The sequence below is a fragment of the Choloepus didactylus genome, chromosome 8 (genome assembly GCF_015220235.1).
Source record: "Choloepus didactylus isolate mChoDid1 chromosome 8, mChoDid1.pri, whole genome shotgun sequence".
In the NCBI taxonomy this organism is placed as follows: domain Eukaryota; kingdom Metazoa; phylum Chordata; class Mammalia; order Pilosa; family Megalonychidae; genus Choloepus; species Choloepus didactylus.
This window is the reverse complement of record NC_051314.1, coordinates 31,922,608-31,940,205: the sequence shown is the minus strand read 5'-3', so window position 1 is coordinate 31,940,205 and position 17,598 is coordinate 31,922,608. Positions and strand designations below refer to the sequence as shown.

Here is a 17,598-nt window from a genome sequence, read left to right as displayed (position 1 = left end):
GTTGTTTCTGGTTTTTTTTTTCAGTTGTTCCAGGGGGACTACTTAGCTTCCATTCCTCTCTATGTCGCCATCTTAGATCTCTCTCCACAACATATGTTCTTAAAGTCAGCATTCTGCTCCTCCTTCCCACTCTTTTTAAATATTTTAGGCCAAATATTTTTATTTCTCTACCTAAGGATGTGGTTTCAAGTTACTTTACCAATCTGGTTGTATCCTCTGGATGGATTCCCATCTGTCATGGCCCTTTAGCCTGGATTCCATGACTTAAATATAGTAATCTTCATAGGACCTCCCCAGAGCAGAGGACAAGACAATGGCTTCTGAGCTAAAGTTCCATCCCACATTTCTCCATCTTGCCCACAAGAATTCCTAAGATAATGATTTACTTGTCTGGAAAACTCTTATTAAAAGAAGGAAATAATTTAGTTTAGGATGATTCATCTTTAAAGACTCCAAGTTGACATCTAATGATTTCAGTTTTCTTTGCTAATTGCTTATTACTTACCCATTCCATCATTTCTATCAGAAATTTCTCCAGAATTTGATGTCAGTCTCATTAATGTGTGGGCCCAGGAATCTAACTTTTCTCCTTATTCTTGGGTATGGGTACACTGTTTACCCATTTTCCATATTCTGGAATTTTTCCCTTTTCCTAGTTATTCCAAGAGGACAAAAATTGTTCCTATAAGTTCTTCATTTTCTTTAAGACTTGAATTTGTTGAAAGTTCTGAAATTCTCTTTTTAAATCATCTTATCTTTAAATCCTATAAACCAGAGGATCAAAAACTAGTGTTTCAAGAAGTCTGAACTTGAATACACTTTGGGTGGGACATCTACTCTCCAGTTCCCCCAGTCCTTACCAAGCTTTCTATTTTTTTTTCACCCAGCATTTTCATACATTTATGTTACTGGACTGGTCCATGAAGTGTTTTGAATATGCATCTCCTGTTAGTTCTACACCTTTCAATTTGAGGATGATTTTCCTTGATGAAGAAGATGTAATCACAATATTCATTACTACTGCCTTGTGCTTCCAAACCTTTGCTCTCTCTCTCGGGGCCTCTTTTCCAGTTCTAACTGTTCAACATCTTTGCACCATTATCTCATGCAATTGCAACAACTCTTTATTTTGTACCTATTATGACCTGGGCACTGTACTGGGGATGTAGAAATGAAAGAGAAATGATCCTGGGCTCAGATCCTTCGTGCAGTGGGAGGGACGACTGTAGAAGACTGCAGTTGTAGTACAATGTATATGTAGCCTGGTGATTTTGCACATGGACTCAGGAGTCACACCGCCTAGGTTCAAATCCTGGCTCCACCACCTTGTGACCATGCAACTTAAAGAAAGTTTTTTTAACTGCTCTGTGCCTCAGTTCTCATCTATGAATTAGGGATAATAGCAGAGTCCCCTCTTAATAGTTGTGATGATTAAATGAGTTAATACATATAAAGTAATTAGAATACTACCAGGCACATATATGATCTCAATCAGTGTTTTCTAATGTTTTTTATTATTATTAAAAATAAGTGTAATAAGAAAACATTCTCTGACCCCCTTCCTCCCTGTCTCCCATATCCACTCCATTGCATTTGATGTCTCTCTTTGCTTTTGCACCACTCTGTGTATACATTTATAACAACCTGTACCAATATAGAGTAACGAACTCTCTCCAGGGTACTTGTTAATATATTGAAATACTTGCTATTGCTTGTTTTTAAAATCTGTTGCATCGAGGATTCCTTTCCAGTGAGTGTTACCACTCACTACCTTCCTGGGAGTCTCAAGCTCCATCTCTGTTACTCTTTGGGCTTTCTTAAAACCTAGCAACTAAAGGTTAATATTTGAGATGGTAAGGGGTCTTTAAGACACCACCCTTCCAATGCTAAGGTCAGTTTCCAGTCTCCCATTCCAGTTAGCCAGTGCCCTAAATATACCATTTTTCAATATTTTGAATTTCACCTCTGTTTTATTGCTTTGTGATCTATATAGAGTATAAGCCCACATACTTTACCCACAATTCCAAAATTAAAGCAAACTGAGAAACAAGTTCTTTCTCTCATTCTCTCTCTCCTTCCTTCCTTCCTTTAAAAATAAACTTGATACCAACACTTATTTGATCAAAAAAAATTTTACCTAAACTGACATGTGGGATTTACAATGTTTATCTTTCCCACTTAGTATTAAACTATTATGTTTCACTACAAAAATATCAATGCATTTATCATATTCACTATTACAGGCCATACTGGAGATATTATGAAATAAAAGTATTTGCATTGTCTTGTATTTCCTAAAGTCCAAGAAATTCTGAATTCTAAAATATATCTGGCCCCAAGAATTTTTAATTAGAAATTTATGAATTTTATAGCATAAGGTCCTGGATTCAAATGCTGGCTCTTCTATGTAAATTGTGTGATATTGAACAAGTTGGTTAACCTCTGTTTGCCTCAGTCCTCTCATCTGTAAAATAGAAATAACATTTATACTTACCCACAGGGTTGTTAGCAGGATTCAATACCTAATGCATGTAATTGCTTAAAACAATACCTGGCTCATAGTAAATACTTGTGTTAGTGACTCTTACTTTTAACATTTTTTTTGTTTTTATTTGAGGGTGAGTATTGTGCTTTTCAGCCTCACACTTGCACAATGCCTAGTATACATAGGGAATTTGTAAGAGCTGGTTGAATAAGTGATTGAATGAATGACTCCGTTTGCTCTAAGGGGCGGGTTGATCCTTTCTTGATCTTCTTCAGGAAATAGGTTAAAAATGTATTTTATTTTTCACTCTTTTCATATATATCAACTCATTCTGGTCTTTTCTTTCTTCACAATGTCATATAGGTCTTTGTAATCCTTTTCTTTACATCCTTGGATTGGTGCTTTTCTTTCTTTTTTTTTTATGCATGCCTTTATTTGACCAGGGTCTTTAAAGTACATACTGTCAAGCAATACTGCTTTCTTTAAATTTGCATTGATTTTTCTTCATCATTTTTATTTTTGATAGAATTGAGGTCCTGAGAGAGAATGTTCTTTTCTTCCTTGAGACATCTTCCCTTTAGGTGTTCCTCCTAGAACACACAGACTTCTATCTATATTTCCTTGGAACTTTCTGAACTCTGCATATATTGAGTGTACATTTCCCTTCTGTGACTATTACAAACCTCAAGAAACATGGATGTTCTTGTCCGGCTATCATCATTTTCATCCGAAAAACCATTTGTTTGGTTTAGAGGATCCACACTTTGTTTCTAGCAGTACACACAATAGCATCTCAATATAGTTTTGTTTTTACAGAATTCAGTGCTGTCTTCTTGGTCAGAATGACGTTCAGTCTTTGCTTACTCTACCTTCTGAGAGGTGAAATTGTGGTGAGCATTGACTAGGAGTTATCAGATCTCTATTTAGAATAGAAAGAGACTTTCTGAGCAAGCTCAGGTCATTGGAGTCACTGATCATCATTGTGCCGGTTTGAATGTATTGTGTCCCCCAAATGCCATTATCTTTGTGGTCTTGTGTGGGGCAGACGTTTGGGTGCTAGTTAGATTTGCTTGGAATGTGCCCCACCCAGCTGTGGGTGATGATTCTGATGAGATGTTCCCACGGAGGCGTGGCCCCGCCCATTCGTGGTGGGCCTTGATCAGTGGAGCTATATAAATGAGCTGACTCAGAGAGAGGGAACTCAGTGAGTGCAGCTGTGAGTGATGTTTTGAGGAGGAGCAAGCTTGCTGGAGAGGAACATCCTGGGAGAAAGCCGTTTCGAGGCCAGAGCTTTGGAGCGGACACGGGCTGCCTTCCTAGCTAGCAGAGGTTTTCCGGAGGCCATTGGCCATCCTCCGGTGAAGGTACCCGATTGCTGGTGTGTTACCTTGGACGCTTTGTGGCCTTAAGACTGTAACTGTGTAGCGAAATAAACCCCCGTTTTTATAAAAGCCTATCCATCTCTGGTGTTTTGCATTCTGCAGCATTAGCAAACTAGGACAATCATTTATGCCTTTCCTCAGTAGTTTTTATATAATTTTATAAATTGTCTAAAAGAAACAACATTCGTATTCTCTAACCAGCAGGGGAATCTGCAGGACACCCCCATGGCATTGTTATTTATGTTCTTTTTCTCTTTCATTTTCATCCAGGGCCTTTCTACAAGCAAGTTCATAAAGTTCTCTATTGACATCTGCTTTCCTGAGGTACTGTTTTACTCCCACTGCTTCCTTTAGAGATATTGCTTTTGGGCAAAAGTATACCTTTTCATTATCATAGTTGACTTGTGAGTCCTATCATGCCAAACATCAGGAATACTCCAGAATCATACTTGTCTCCTTTATTGAATGTTCCATTTTAATTTATGATAAAAATTTTGCTCAGTGATACCTATATATTGCAAGACACATTACTTATGGCACATTAGCCTGTTACCTTATTCTGAGAGCTCAAGCTCCTCTTTCCTATATTTGCTATTAGGCACACATGGTTTATTCCCTATCATCTGGCAGACAATTCTGGGCATCTTTCCTCTTCCTAAGTGCCATTTTATAGCCCTCATGATCTGGTTGCAAAGTCTCTGCTAAAAACACTCTTTCTAGAACACATTATTCTTTACCAAGAGTCTTTTATTCAGGAAATGTAAGCAAGTTCCAGAGAGGCAACCATGTTCCTTGATTCCATGTACCTATGAGCTCCTTAACTTCCGTGTTACCAGTGATCTGTCACTCAGTCACTGTTATGTACCCTCATGACTGCTCCTTTGGACTTGATGGAAGCTAAACTACTTCTAACATCTTGATTTCAAATAGTTCACTTTCAGACCATTGTCTCCCACCTTTCCATCTCAATTCCCCATTAATATAATATCCAACCTTGTCAAGACCTCTAGTCAGTGGATCCTAAATATTCTCACTCCTGACTTCTCTTCCCTCACTGGCCAGGCTGGATTCCGTGGTCCATACATGTAACCATAGCCTAGCAAACACCCTCAACTCCTTTTCTTCAATTCCCTCTACTATTCTTGGCAAAGCTAGGTACCTTGTCAAATTATCCACTAAGCAGTTAAATTTTATTGGAAAAAAAATCAAACACACATCCAGAATTATTTTACTTTAAATTCAAGATTGTGAGTCTCAAATGAGCATTCAAACCTCTCTGACAACCCCTCTATATTTATCTACTAAACTCATTTTCCAACTCCTAAGATAACATATTTCATTCTTTTGTCAATATAGAAGATTCTGAAGCATATTAACAATGATGGGATTTATCCATCCAAAAAGAGGTGTTTATTGATTGAGGAGAAACAGAGAAAAAGGGAAGATAAAGCTAGGTACCTTGTCAAATTGACAAACTCCCATATTGTTTCTTCTCCAATTGTCCTAGCTGCTCACTTTGCCTAACACTTCATTTAAAAAAACAGAATTTCTTGGTCAGTTAAGAACTCACTCCTCTTCTCACTGCCAAATCTGTATACAGACGTGCTTCTTTATCTGTTGTCTCTTTCTTCTCCTCTGTTACAATGCAGAATTGTCCTTTCTCCTGGCAAAGGCCAATCCTTCCAGTAGCTCTCTAAATCCCATCCCCTGGTGGCTTGTCAAGGACTTCAGTCCTTCCCTTTTTCTCTGTTTCTCCTCAATCATTAAACACCTCTTTTTGGATGGATAAATCCCATCATTGTTAATATGCTTCAGAATCCTTTATATTGACAAAAGGAAAAATCCTCCCTTGTCCCCATCTCCTCCCCTCCAGCTACTGGCTCATTTCTTCCTTTCATGACCAAAATTCTGAAAGATTTGTCTAAATATGAGACCTCCACATTCTTACTTCTCAGTCACCTCTCAACCCATTCCAACATTGCTTCTACTTCCAGCAGAAGATCACCAGTGAATGACATATAACTAAATCCAAAGTCTTATTTTCTGTTCTTGTCTTACATAACCTGTTAGCAACATTCAGCACAATTGATCATTCCCTCCTTTCTGAAATATAGTCTTTCCTTGGCTTCTGAGACATCATGGTCTCTTTGTTTTCTCTCCACCTATTTAATTGTTTCTTAATTTCTCCTTTTACTGTCACTTTAAGTGTTGACATTTCCCAGTTTCCAGTGTAGAACTCATTTTTCTCTTTCTGTACAGTATTTTCCTAGGTAACTTATTTTTTGGAAAAAGAGGAAACATTTTCAAATATTATCTACATTCTGACAACTCCCAAACTTATGTCTTCAACTCAGACCACATATCTGAGACGTCCATGGATGTCCTAAACCTAACATGACTAGAACTAAATGTTCACTCTCTCCACTCTACTAAGTATTCTCCTGTATGCCCCATACCAAAGCCCCTTCCGTCCTCCCTTCACCGCAATGCGGCAGGAATCTTTGCCTCCTCCTTCTGGCTCACTGCCCAGAGACTACTGTCTCTACATGCTGCCAATTCCTCCTCCACCATCTATCTTAAATCTATTTTCCTCTACTCATCCTGGCACCATCCCTCTAGTCTAGACATTATTATCTCTTTACTGGGCCTCTACAGGTATCTCATAAATTATCTCCTTGCTTCCACATTTATCTTGTTCCAATCCATTTTACATGCAGCATCCAGAATGATCTTTAAAGGTAAACTTTGATCTTGTCACTATGCTGCGTAAAACCCTTCAATGATATTCCCTTATGCTGAGAACTAATAGACGCCTTGCCAGAGCCTATACTCTCTCTAACCTCCCTTTGATGGCCAGCCCCCTCCTCACCTTGATGCATTCACACGGGCCTTCTTTTACTTCTTCAAACAGAAGATGATCTTGCTGTGTCTGGAACATTCTTCCATCTTCTCTCCCCTTCCCAACCCCCACAGTCTGTGAGTGGCAGCCTTCTCTTCATTCCTCATGTCTCAGATTAGAGGTGCTTCATCGGAGAGGCCTTCTCTGGCCATCCATTTCCACCCTTCCTTACTTTGTCCCTCATTGCCCTTCCTTATTTTCCTCAATACAATTATATAGTTTATTTGCTTGCTGTTTCTTTTTTCCCTTTTCTCCTCCTAGACTGGAAGCTCCTTGAGGGCAAGGATAATATCTTGTTCACAGAGATACACCCAATATCTACCGTACTGTCTGGCAGGAGTTGTGTGTAAGAAGGATTTGTTCAGTGTCTGCATCCATGAATTCTAGCTGACTCTCTAATGTTTCTTTGGCCCTTGTTTCAGTTTCTGTGAGATTGAGAAATAGGATTCTGTAGATTGATGTGAGATTTGATGTTAATTATTACTTCATGTCTCCTTACACTGAACCCTGACATTAGCAAAGAAAGCTAAATCAAGGGAATCCCTATTCCGTGACCCTCAAAGAGCTTAGCTAAAATAGTGTCCTTTTATCATGTCTTCATGTTCTCACCATCACTTGAAATTCTCACCATAAAAATCAAATACATAGATTTTCTCTTTCAAAATCCACTTTAAAACGATTTTACCTGATACAAGTGGGATGAAAAGGAGAAATCTTACTACTGTACATAATTTTGTTCACGCTGAATAAAAAACTTAGAAATAACTAGCCTAGGCAGGCTACATGTTGTTTTAGAAATTAAGAAAAAGAAGTCTGAAGTGGAGTAAAGTACATATTGTAATAATCATAGGACAGATCCCAATGATCTCAATATCTTCTTAGAAATAGGAACATTTTAATATGAAATATAAAAATATATTATAATATCATGGTATATTAACTTTTAGTTATGTTATTTTTCCTAAAATGACAATTATTTTTATATTTATTTCCATTTCAATAATTTAATATATATGTAATTAGAACATGAATTCTCGTAGTAATTGGCAATGGTGTTCTTTTCCTCACAGTCTTGAAAAAACATATTCAGAGCTAAAAGTTTATTTGTAAAATATTGACATCAGGGAGAAAATTCAATATATTTAATAAATAGAGAACAGACATTTCTCTTAGGATTTAAGCAACCTATGACAAGGATTATTCAGGTGCCAACATTATTAAATAATATGAGAGTTGAAAGCAAAATCAGTACAACATTTAAAATTTATTTAATGATCAATTTTAAAAGGGAAGAACTTATAAAACAATATAGACCTAATTAAGGGCAGAACCCTCACTTAATTACATGCTAGATACAAATGCATGGATCTTTTCCACAGGTTATTACTGTTTTGCTATGGACGGCCTGGAGTAATTCAAAACCGTAAGGCACTTTTCCTTAGCAGGAAAAAAAAATACAATAAAAATGAACAAGCCAAAAGATAAGAAGAAAAGAATAAACACTGGGATAAACATTGCATCTGAAACTAAAGTAACTGAAGTGAAAATGTTTTCATAATGAACTTTTATGTCTAACAAGCCCAGACACTTGGAAGAGTGTAAGCTATATTAAAGCCTATTATGAAAGGATTATGTTTTCTATGATGAGTGTTTTAATATAAGTATGGTACACAGCGTAAAATATAACTACATTTAACTCAAAGTAATTATGAGAATTCAGACAAAATTATTTTCTCCTGTACTATCACATTGATTCAGAAAAAATACATTTCTTCTGGAGGCTTTCATCAACACGTCTCTCTTTCAATTATTTTTGGCAGTATATATTGCATCTCTGCCTCAGCTACCTTTTATATCGACAGTTGGTAGCACAAGCCTTTTAATGCACAAAGGGTAGCGGCTCTTCAGCCAATCTGTGATAAAAGGGAAAAAAATGAAATCACTATGGAAACTGCAGAAAGGATCTAAAAGCTTTCTTTATAAAGTAAACGTCTGATGTTTGTGACTGCGGGGGTAAAAAATTCATAAATCTGTATGATGCTATCATTCTATCATTTCTGATTTCTTATCACTGCAAATGTCAAGTCGAAGCAGCCTGACCTTAGCTTCATTAAGAGTTATCTATTCAGAAATAGTTACTATTCCACAGGAGGAAGATTTTGGTCTGCAGACAGCTTGGGGGTTTAAGGAGATGGTGCAAGTGAGAGAAAAAACTAATTTGCTCAAATATGTTTCCTTTCTTTTCTCATTTGATTGTCTTTTTCTTTGAAATCACGGTGACTTGATGGAATTAGGCACACTGAATTGTCTGCTTCCATTTGTGTTTGATTTTCATTCAGAAATGGAGTAAATCGCAGAACCAAATTCAACTCAGAAAACTGAGTTTCGTCCCATGGCATGTCTCTCTTTGATCTTGAATTGAAAAACTCTGACCCTCTCCTTCCAATCAAAAAGCAAATAAATACCAAAGGGAAGACATTCTCACTTCAGTACCCTGGGCCCCCAAGAGGAAAAATAAGGGAGATGGTGATGACAAAAGCTCTGCTCAACCTAATCTGACAGACAGCAACAGACACCTGTAGCAAGGAAGAAGTTTCAGAATATCTCCTCAGTCCTCAGAAGTTAAGTGACTTTTATAAGAGTGTTGGATTGTTGTTTAAGATTCTTTTTATTTGGTAATAGTTCACATGTGGAGGAGGGACTTATGGGGTCAAGAGGACACTGAAGTTTCAAATGTGAAATTCTTCAAGTCAGAGAATAGCTACTTAATTCAGAGGAAAATAAATATTCAAGTAAGTAGACCAATTTCAGCATTACATATGCCACTATGTTTCTTTCTCCAATGTTTACCATTGACTACTATTATAATTAGTTTGAATTTTCAGGCAAAAGAAACAGTGGCTTTTTTTTTTTTTAAGTTTATGGCAACTTGACTACAGTTGTAATGCATTGAAATGTCAAGGATTGATGTGCATGGTAATTGATTTCATATTGTCATGCTGTATTTAGACAATTATAAACATTGCTAATCTGATGTTTCAAGGTACTTAGGAACAATTAGTGATTCCACACTAGCATCTCAACCACACTTTTCATGGTAATAATATACTGATATAAGTTCTATAAATCTTAAAAGGGCTCTGTTGTTTAAATGCTGATTAGAAAAAAAAAATCAGAATTTTTTCTCAGTGAAATGATTAAGCCTTTGAAAATAAAATATAGCCACATTCTGGTTGTGAACATGCAAAAATTCAGCACAATTAGCCAGGAGAATACATTGCTTTACAATATATATACTTGTTTAAATAAAAGACTATGACATCTGCAATACTAACTCTATTGAACTTCTACTACTAATGCTAACATGGCTTTACAATTTGCACAGTGCTTTCTCTGACACTATTAAGAGTGTTAGGGATCAGGTGTATAGAATCAAATGAAAGTTTGTGTTTGGGTGCCCAAACATAAATATGGGCATACTTTCATTTGAAAATATTTAAATGCCTCATACATACTGTCTTTACTGATGCTTTTTGTGCACATAATGAAAACCAATTATCTGTGAAGAAAACTTGTCTGGGTGGAAGGAAATTAAATTGTTTTTTAAAGACTTCCTTAAACAGCAGTAGCTAGGAAAAGGTTGAAGAACATTTTATCTCAGTATTATAATGAATTTGCCATATTAATAAATCCTGACTTTTATCAAAAGATTTGGATGGGGAAGACGGGAAATGACAGGAGGAAGAGAGGAGCATTTTCAGCTGAAGCTTTATGATCTCAGGTCACCCTACCAGATGCCCGGAAGCTCGGCAAACAGCTGTGGGAAAGACCAGGTGGGTCCTAATTCACTCAAAGAATGGGATAGACGATGATACATGTCTCGTAACAAAACTTCCAAAATTGCAGTTCTTGAAGGAAATACCGTGTACCGAAAGATTCTGTGTTTGTTGTTGTTGTTGTTGTTTTAATGCTGTACAAAATAAATGTAGGGAAATGTTTACTGAGCTCTCTGCCCAATTCTTTTTGGGGAGTTTCTCAACTTCTGTGAAATGCTTTTGTGTTGAATATCAACTCTCTTCAATCAGTTACATGTTAATTTCTTTTTCATTGTGCTTCAAGTCTGCGACTACTTTAGAGGACATTTATAGAAACTTGTAAAAAAAAAATTTGTTTCATTTACACAGGCAACAATGCAAATACTTTCCTTTCCTAACCATTCAAAAGATTAACATTCTGTTCTCTCTATGTTCTCAGAGCTGACTTCTAACAGCTCTTGTAGAATAAGGAAGGCAAAATGCCCTTATCTCAAAGTATCTGTTGCTTACTAACTGATGAATAAAATATTTCATTGAGCTTTTTCTGAAACCAAATATTTATCTAATTTAAACTATATTTCAGGAAGTTGATCTGGTAATCTATAAAACACATATTATACTACAGTGAGGGGAATCATTAGAGAAAATGCATACTTTGCCTTCTATTAATTATCAAATGGCCACACTATTAAATATTGCAGGTGTTTGGATGGAGTGAAGTACTCTCTAATATTTTCCATTAAATTCTTGTTGACTTCTCAGAGCAGTGCTCTCAGAAGTAGTGTTTTCATTTGGTTTTCACAGTGGGTTAAATACATGTAAACTTCTTAAGTAACATCTACCCCATTCTGGATGTTAAATGTTGGAAAGTCTTAGTTTATATTTCATGATGTGTTTTCTAATCAGTAACACTGCATGAACAGACTTCTTAAGATTTCAGTTTTGCATGCAATTATAGTGATCCTTTCCTCTCACATCCTGCAGAAATTTCAGTCTCTCATCTGCATGCTCCAACTCTCAAGTAAAGTTTTGTGGACTAGCAGTCACCAGAAAATCTCTTTTTGGACCTACATACTCACAGCCTAAAGACAGGCTCATTGTTTTGTATTATTTTTTTTTACTAGAAATACTTGGTAATACTGACATTAATTTTCAACCTGCAGCCATAAGAAATCACGATTCCCCATGTGCTTTCACTCTGAACCAGAATTTACTCTATAATCTCAAATCAGCCAACTGAGATAAAAAAAGTTTAATTAGAATTTAAATATGCAATCCAAACCATTTATAGATTATGCACAGAGGTGATCTGCTATGTATTTAATAAATGTGTGGAGAACTTAGATAATGTTTAATTTGGTAGAGAGATTACTTTTAACTTTGCCGGAGTTGGGTAACTTCATCGTTCCCGGAGAGTCTCTTAGAAGTTATACCAGCATGAGGTTTATTGTGTGAATGGATAACTGGATGCGTCAGTAGCATGTCCTGGGGGGGAATTATATAAATTGGAATATTATGTAATATAAGGAGATACGCTCTTTTCCTTTCACATTTCTCTGGGAAACCTAATTTCAAATCTTTCAGATCAAGCTATGTGGATACAAAGGGCTAAATAACCAGCATAATATCAGGGGAATTATCCTACTCCTTGCTACTGTTAGTGAGCGATGCCCCCAATCCTCATGTGTTTATCCCTTAAAAACCTAGCATATGAAACCATTTTTTTCCCCATTAATGGAACAGAAGTATTCTCATCAGAAATTAGAGATAAGAGCTCAAAATGCACTTGGTGCTTCATGTTGGATTCCTGGTTGACCTGAGATATTTGGCAAATCCGGGTCTGAAGTGTGAATTATAAACTTAGGGTCAGTGTGACAGGCCTCAGGGGTGTTCTAGGGGCAGAGACATCCAAATAGGAACTTCACAAAAAGCTTTATCGAGAAAGAAGGATTTTTCTTTCCCTACATGTGAAGCATCCAAAAAAGTACACCTTGTACAAATACTGATACCTGTTTTACACATACACACACACACACTCTCTCTCTCCTATAGTGAATCTCTGCTTCTCATTTGCATAGGCCCATTATTCTGCTTTTCACTTACATATTCACATTATTCTCATTAATGTTGATAACCTCCTGCATATGCCTCCAGAAAATAATGGACCCCTACTGTGAGAACTGTCCACATTCAAACATGTTAAGAGCTGAATATTTGCACCAAGCTTGGTTTCCTCAAGACAAGAGAAGTTGGACAGAAAGATCAAAAGGAAGAGAAAAAAAAAAAAACCATAAAAGATAACATCTGGATGGGGACTGGGTTATGCTCTAATTAAGTGTATTTAAACCTAAGTCTTATCACATGCTCAGGAGTGGAGTTGAGATGCCCCTTTTAAACTGCAGCACCAGAGGCTGCAGTGGGAGCCTTGCTGGGAAGCTGTCATCTCTGCTGTGATCCAGCTCTGTTCTATATGTGTGTCTATAATCTATCCCATGTTCTTTCATTTTGAATGGACTTCTGCTATTTTGCTATCAACAAATCATGATAAATGAGGTTGTTCCTTGAACTTACAAAGATATGCATGTTCTTTAAAACAGGTTTGACAAAAATTAGTTTATCTCATTTAGAAGAAACAGGCTACTGGAGGATACTCTTGTTTTTGTTGCTAGTTCTGGTAGGTTAACATGAACTTAGTAAGGAACCCTGTATACTTGTCTCCTAGTTCAAGGTAAAACCTTTTGACATCCTTTCCCCTCTGAGCATAATAGAAGCCCTCCCTGAGTACAAAGCATGGGTAGACTTTTCAGGAGGCACCAAGTCAAGCATCCATTTGCCAAACAAATTTTACCTCCCAAAGGAGTTTTTAAAGCCTATATTAATTGCTCAGAGACCTCATCAAATTAGCATGGCATAAAATGATTTCAAAGTGCTGGCATTTAGGACAAGAGATAGTGTGAAAGGAGGCAAATGGATTTTCAAGATCTTTTTCTTTTCTGGAGTTTTGAAACATCATGATGCAATATCTTCCTCTTATTATTCAGTAAACAAATCAAACCCTAGATACTTAGGAAAAACTTTCGGCAGTGCACAGAAATGCGCTACGTCTTCTTAACGTTAACAGACATGCATGGTTCAACATCCACCTATTAGTCTAAATATTTCCCTTCTGGCTTTGTAAAGTGATGCCTGAGTGTAGGTTTTACAAAGGAATTTCATAGACATTTTATAGACCCTGCAGCACACTTCCTATGTCAGAATAAGCACAGTGCTTCTTGGGCAAATGTTAACAATTCATCAGAACTTCTTTTCATTCTAAAAAAAATCCAAAGTGCTGTATATTACATCTTTTCTTTTGGAGATATGGGTCTATCTCTTGTTTTAATTCAATGGCAAGTTACTTTTTCTTTTCTTTTCTTTTTTTTTTTATTCCCTGTCTTCTCTTAGTGCTAAACAATCAAATGCAAGGCATTTTGCCTTTTTTCATTCCTTATGAGAAAAATATTCAATTAATACATGAATATCAAAGTTAGAAATCCACTGTAAGATTAATCTAGTAAGGTCCAGAAATTTAAAGAATCAAATGTACCCTTTGGATCTCGGGATCCATCAGAGAGACTGTAGAACAAGTTATTTTCCTTTTAGCTTCCTTAATTTTGTTTTACTGCCTGTAATGTTTTACTGCCAAAATTAAATTTTGTTTTAATTTAGACTCTGGAGGTACTGGGGAAGGGAAATGTTTTGGGGGTGCTTGAGAAAGAAGTGGGGTCTACAAAGAGAGGGACGAAAAATACTTCTGCCGCAAGGAAAACAGAGGTCTACCACGATGGCTTTTTGTGCGGAATGTTTTCAGTGTGCCACAGCCCTATGCACAAGTTTGGGACTCCCTTGGATTAGCTAACCCCATTCATGTTGGAACATATATTTTAAGACTCAGGGTGTTTTGAATAACCCCAGTTTCTCTCTTCCTTTTTAAATTGGTTGCACTGTTCTTGGATGTCAAGGTTTGCTTTTATTCACTGGGTCTTCCCAGTGTGATCTAATGCTTCAGTTCTTCCCAGAAAAATAAGATATTTGCATAGAATTCAGCATTTCAATAAGAGCAGTGAAAAGTCCCCCTTCGTAACAGATAGAAGATTAGTTCCTGCTATGAGCTCATCTGCATCATCTCCATTTATTTCTCGTGGGGGATGAGAAGACCTTTGCATTTGACCAAAAAGCACTAGTAAATAAGGAGTTAAAATGAAGGCAGCCTCACTGGTTTGCAGAGATCTGTCAGAGTCTGACTGGCTGGCTACATATCTGTCTCTGGAACAATAGGTACCTGTATTCTGCACGGACTGCTGGGCAGAGCTCGCACTCTGGAGAAGGTCTGCCTCTGTCTGCGCTCTCCTGGTGAGAATCCTCAATGACAGTCCCACTTTTCAGTGGAGGAGAAAAAATATCTGTCTACTCCCTTGATGAAGGACAGCTTTGATCATTTTTATTCAGGCTTGACTTGGCCGGAGGTTTGGGTTCTTAGACTCAAGTCAGCAGTCTCTCTCTCTCTCTCTCTCTCTCTCTCTCTCTCTCTCTCTCTCTCACACACACACACACACACACACAGGCACGCACACACACAAGCACACATCCACCCCCCTCCCCCTTACTCGCTCACTCTCTCTCATTTCCCCTTGTAGGGTCTATGCAGACAGATGAATGCCACAGCTGTAACTGAGGCACAGAGCAATAAACAGTGAAGCCAATTTCCACGGCGGCGAGAGGGGGCCCCGGAGGTGACAACAATGAAAGGACCGTCCTTCTGACAAGTTTTAGGTAAGAACATATTTACGCTCTTTCAAACCTTGAATCTTTGCATCCCTGTGGATGAGAGACATTGAGATAGAAAGCGCGTCTCTAAAGGGGGATGTTTTCACAAGGGCATCATCTGTGCTGCCACTTGCCTACAAACCTGGGTTTCAAGGGCTTTGTGTTACTAGAATCATCGGAGGTGAGGTGTGAGCCGGGCTGGGCGGAAGGGTGAGCTGCTTTTTATGTCTGTCTGTGACATTTAGCATGCTGTTTACATTTATATCTGGAAAAAATTCTGTTTGATGACAGTTAGCAATGTTTTGTGCAGGGTAGAGCATATGGCCGTGTAAAATTCAAGTGATCCTCTTTCATTCTTAATTTGTAATCATTTCTACATTCAACTGTACTGAGGTCAGAGAGTTTTAAAAATTAATGAGATTCCCTGTGGAGTTCAAATAGTCATGTCTACGTGAACTGCCACAATAAGATAAATTTTGCTGGTATATTTTAAACATAGATTTAATTGTCTTGCTTTGAACATATTCCATTTGAAATATATGAACTGTACAGTAGTTTATGGATGCTTAAGTGTTTTTGGACATTAATCCTTAAGTATTTTTTAATGACAAGGAGAAATTTAGTCAAAATCAGATTGTAGACGATGGATATTGTGTGAAGCTATTGCTAAAACTTTGTAGATATTTATTGCTATGACAATGGAGAATAATACTTTATGCTTTCGAGGAAATGCCAAATAATGAATGAGCCACATGCTAAAAAAAAATCTGTAAATGTGTTTTCATTTAAAGTAGTATATAAAAATTTGGGAGATATTGAATGTGAGAAATTGCTGGCAGGGACAAAGAAGCAAGAGTACACATAGATGAGTATTCTTTGTCCCAAAAAATGAGTCCAGGGCATGGATTTAGGAAGTTCAGTGATTTTTACATTCTCAGTGCCCCACAAAAGGGAGTCTATTTGGGTAAGTCCAGACATTAAAAAATGTACCCAAAACTTTTATTTCCCACAATTTAAAAACATTGTTTATGTTCCTGATAAAATGCATTGTTTAAATGAGGGGACTGAAAAGCAGTCTGAGTATACAGTAATCGGGGCTGAAGATGCTTTTTATCCCGGAGTTTCCAATTTGCTAGACCCATTCTGAGCTTCCTGTGATATATTGTTATGTAAATACTGTGCAGCCAGGGAAAGCAGTGCTATGGAGATTCAATTTACTTTGAAAGTTGTTCATTATAGCAGGGATGAATGTTATTTATTTGATGTGATTCAAAGGCTGGAAATGACTTTTTCATTGTGGCGCCTTTTGTAATAGGTGCAGGGTGATCTAATCTTTTTAATTTTGGCTTTCACACCAGTGGAGATGAAAAGAGATCTGAACTCATTTAATGGTTGCTAGGTCCTTCTGGAGGCCCAAGTCCTGTCCTTGGTTGCTATGGCCAGTCTGACCTCAATCTCTACGGTTTTGGGGACTTAAGCAGGTTTTGTTTTTTGTTTTTTGTTTTTTTTTTTAACTGAGGAGCATGTACCTTGATTTACGTCCAAAATTGTGGCTGAACGTCTTTGTCTGCAAGTGATAAATGGTGCCGAACAGTTCATCAGTTCTTACAAGTAAACACCGCTGTCCCACTAAAAATATGTTTTGTTCTGAGTTAATGGTATGAACAAGCCAGCCTCCACAAACAGCTATCTTTTATTGTGGAGGGGCCGCTGAAACTTGGAGCAAAGTGGAGGAAATTGGCATTCATTTTCCCGTACGTTGGCATTTCGTTTGTAACTCAGATGCTGTGGCCGTAGGTGACTGACCATGGGGGAGCATGCCTCCATCTCCTTACCTTCTCTCTCTGAGGCTGCCTACGACGCCGTCCCTCCGCGAAGGTCCGAGTCCCGCTGGGGAGTAAGTCAGGAGCGGTTTTCGGAGGGTGTTGGTCTCCGCGTTGTGACTGCCAAGTGCTGAGGCTCCCACACGCAGATGCGCTGAGGCTCTGCTACAGGCGGCTCTGTCGCTTTCGGTCTCATGCTGGTTCTTTGAGGGGAAGTTGTATCCGATATTGGTGATTCCCAGGAATGTTCTGCTTGCGTGCTACTTAACGGTCCCTGGACCTCCTTGTATTCTAGAACCTTGTTAGAAAGGAGCCACGGTGATTAAGAGGCTGTGCAGTATCCAGTCCTGCTTAGCAGGCAAGCCCTGATACATTTCCCTGTTCCCTT

General features: G+C 37.7%; 1 long non-coding RNA gene across 7 annotated transcripts in view; it reads left to right on the top strand.

Moving 5' to 3' along the window:
- LOC119542011 overlaps window positions 1–17,598 on the top strand; it is a 124,263-nt gene that overhangs the window by 18,067 nt on the left and 88,598 nt on the right. For 6 of the 7 annotated variants that reach the window (XR_005218403.1, XR_005218400.1, XR_005218406.1 and 3 more), the window contains exon 3: window positions 15,258–15,393. This is a non-coding gene — a long non-coding RNA (uncharacterized LOC119542011). Of the gene's footprint in view, window positions 1–10,491; window positions 10,600–15,257; window positions 15,394–17,598 lie in introns of those variants that run through there. The other variant, XR_005218404.1, reaches the window with a different exon arrangement.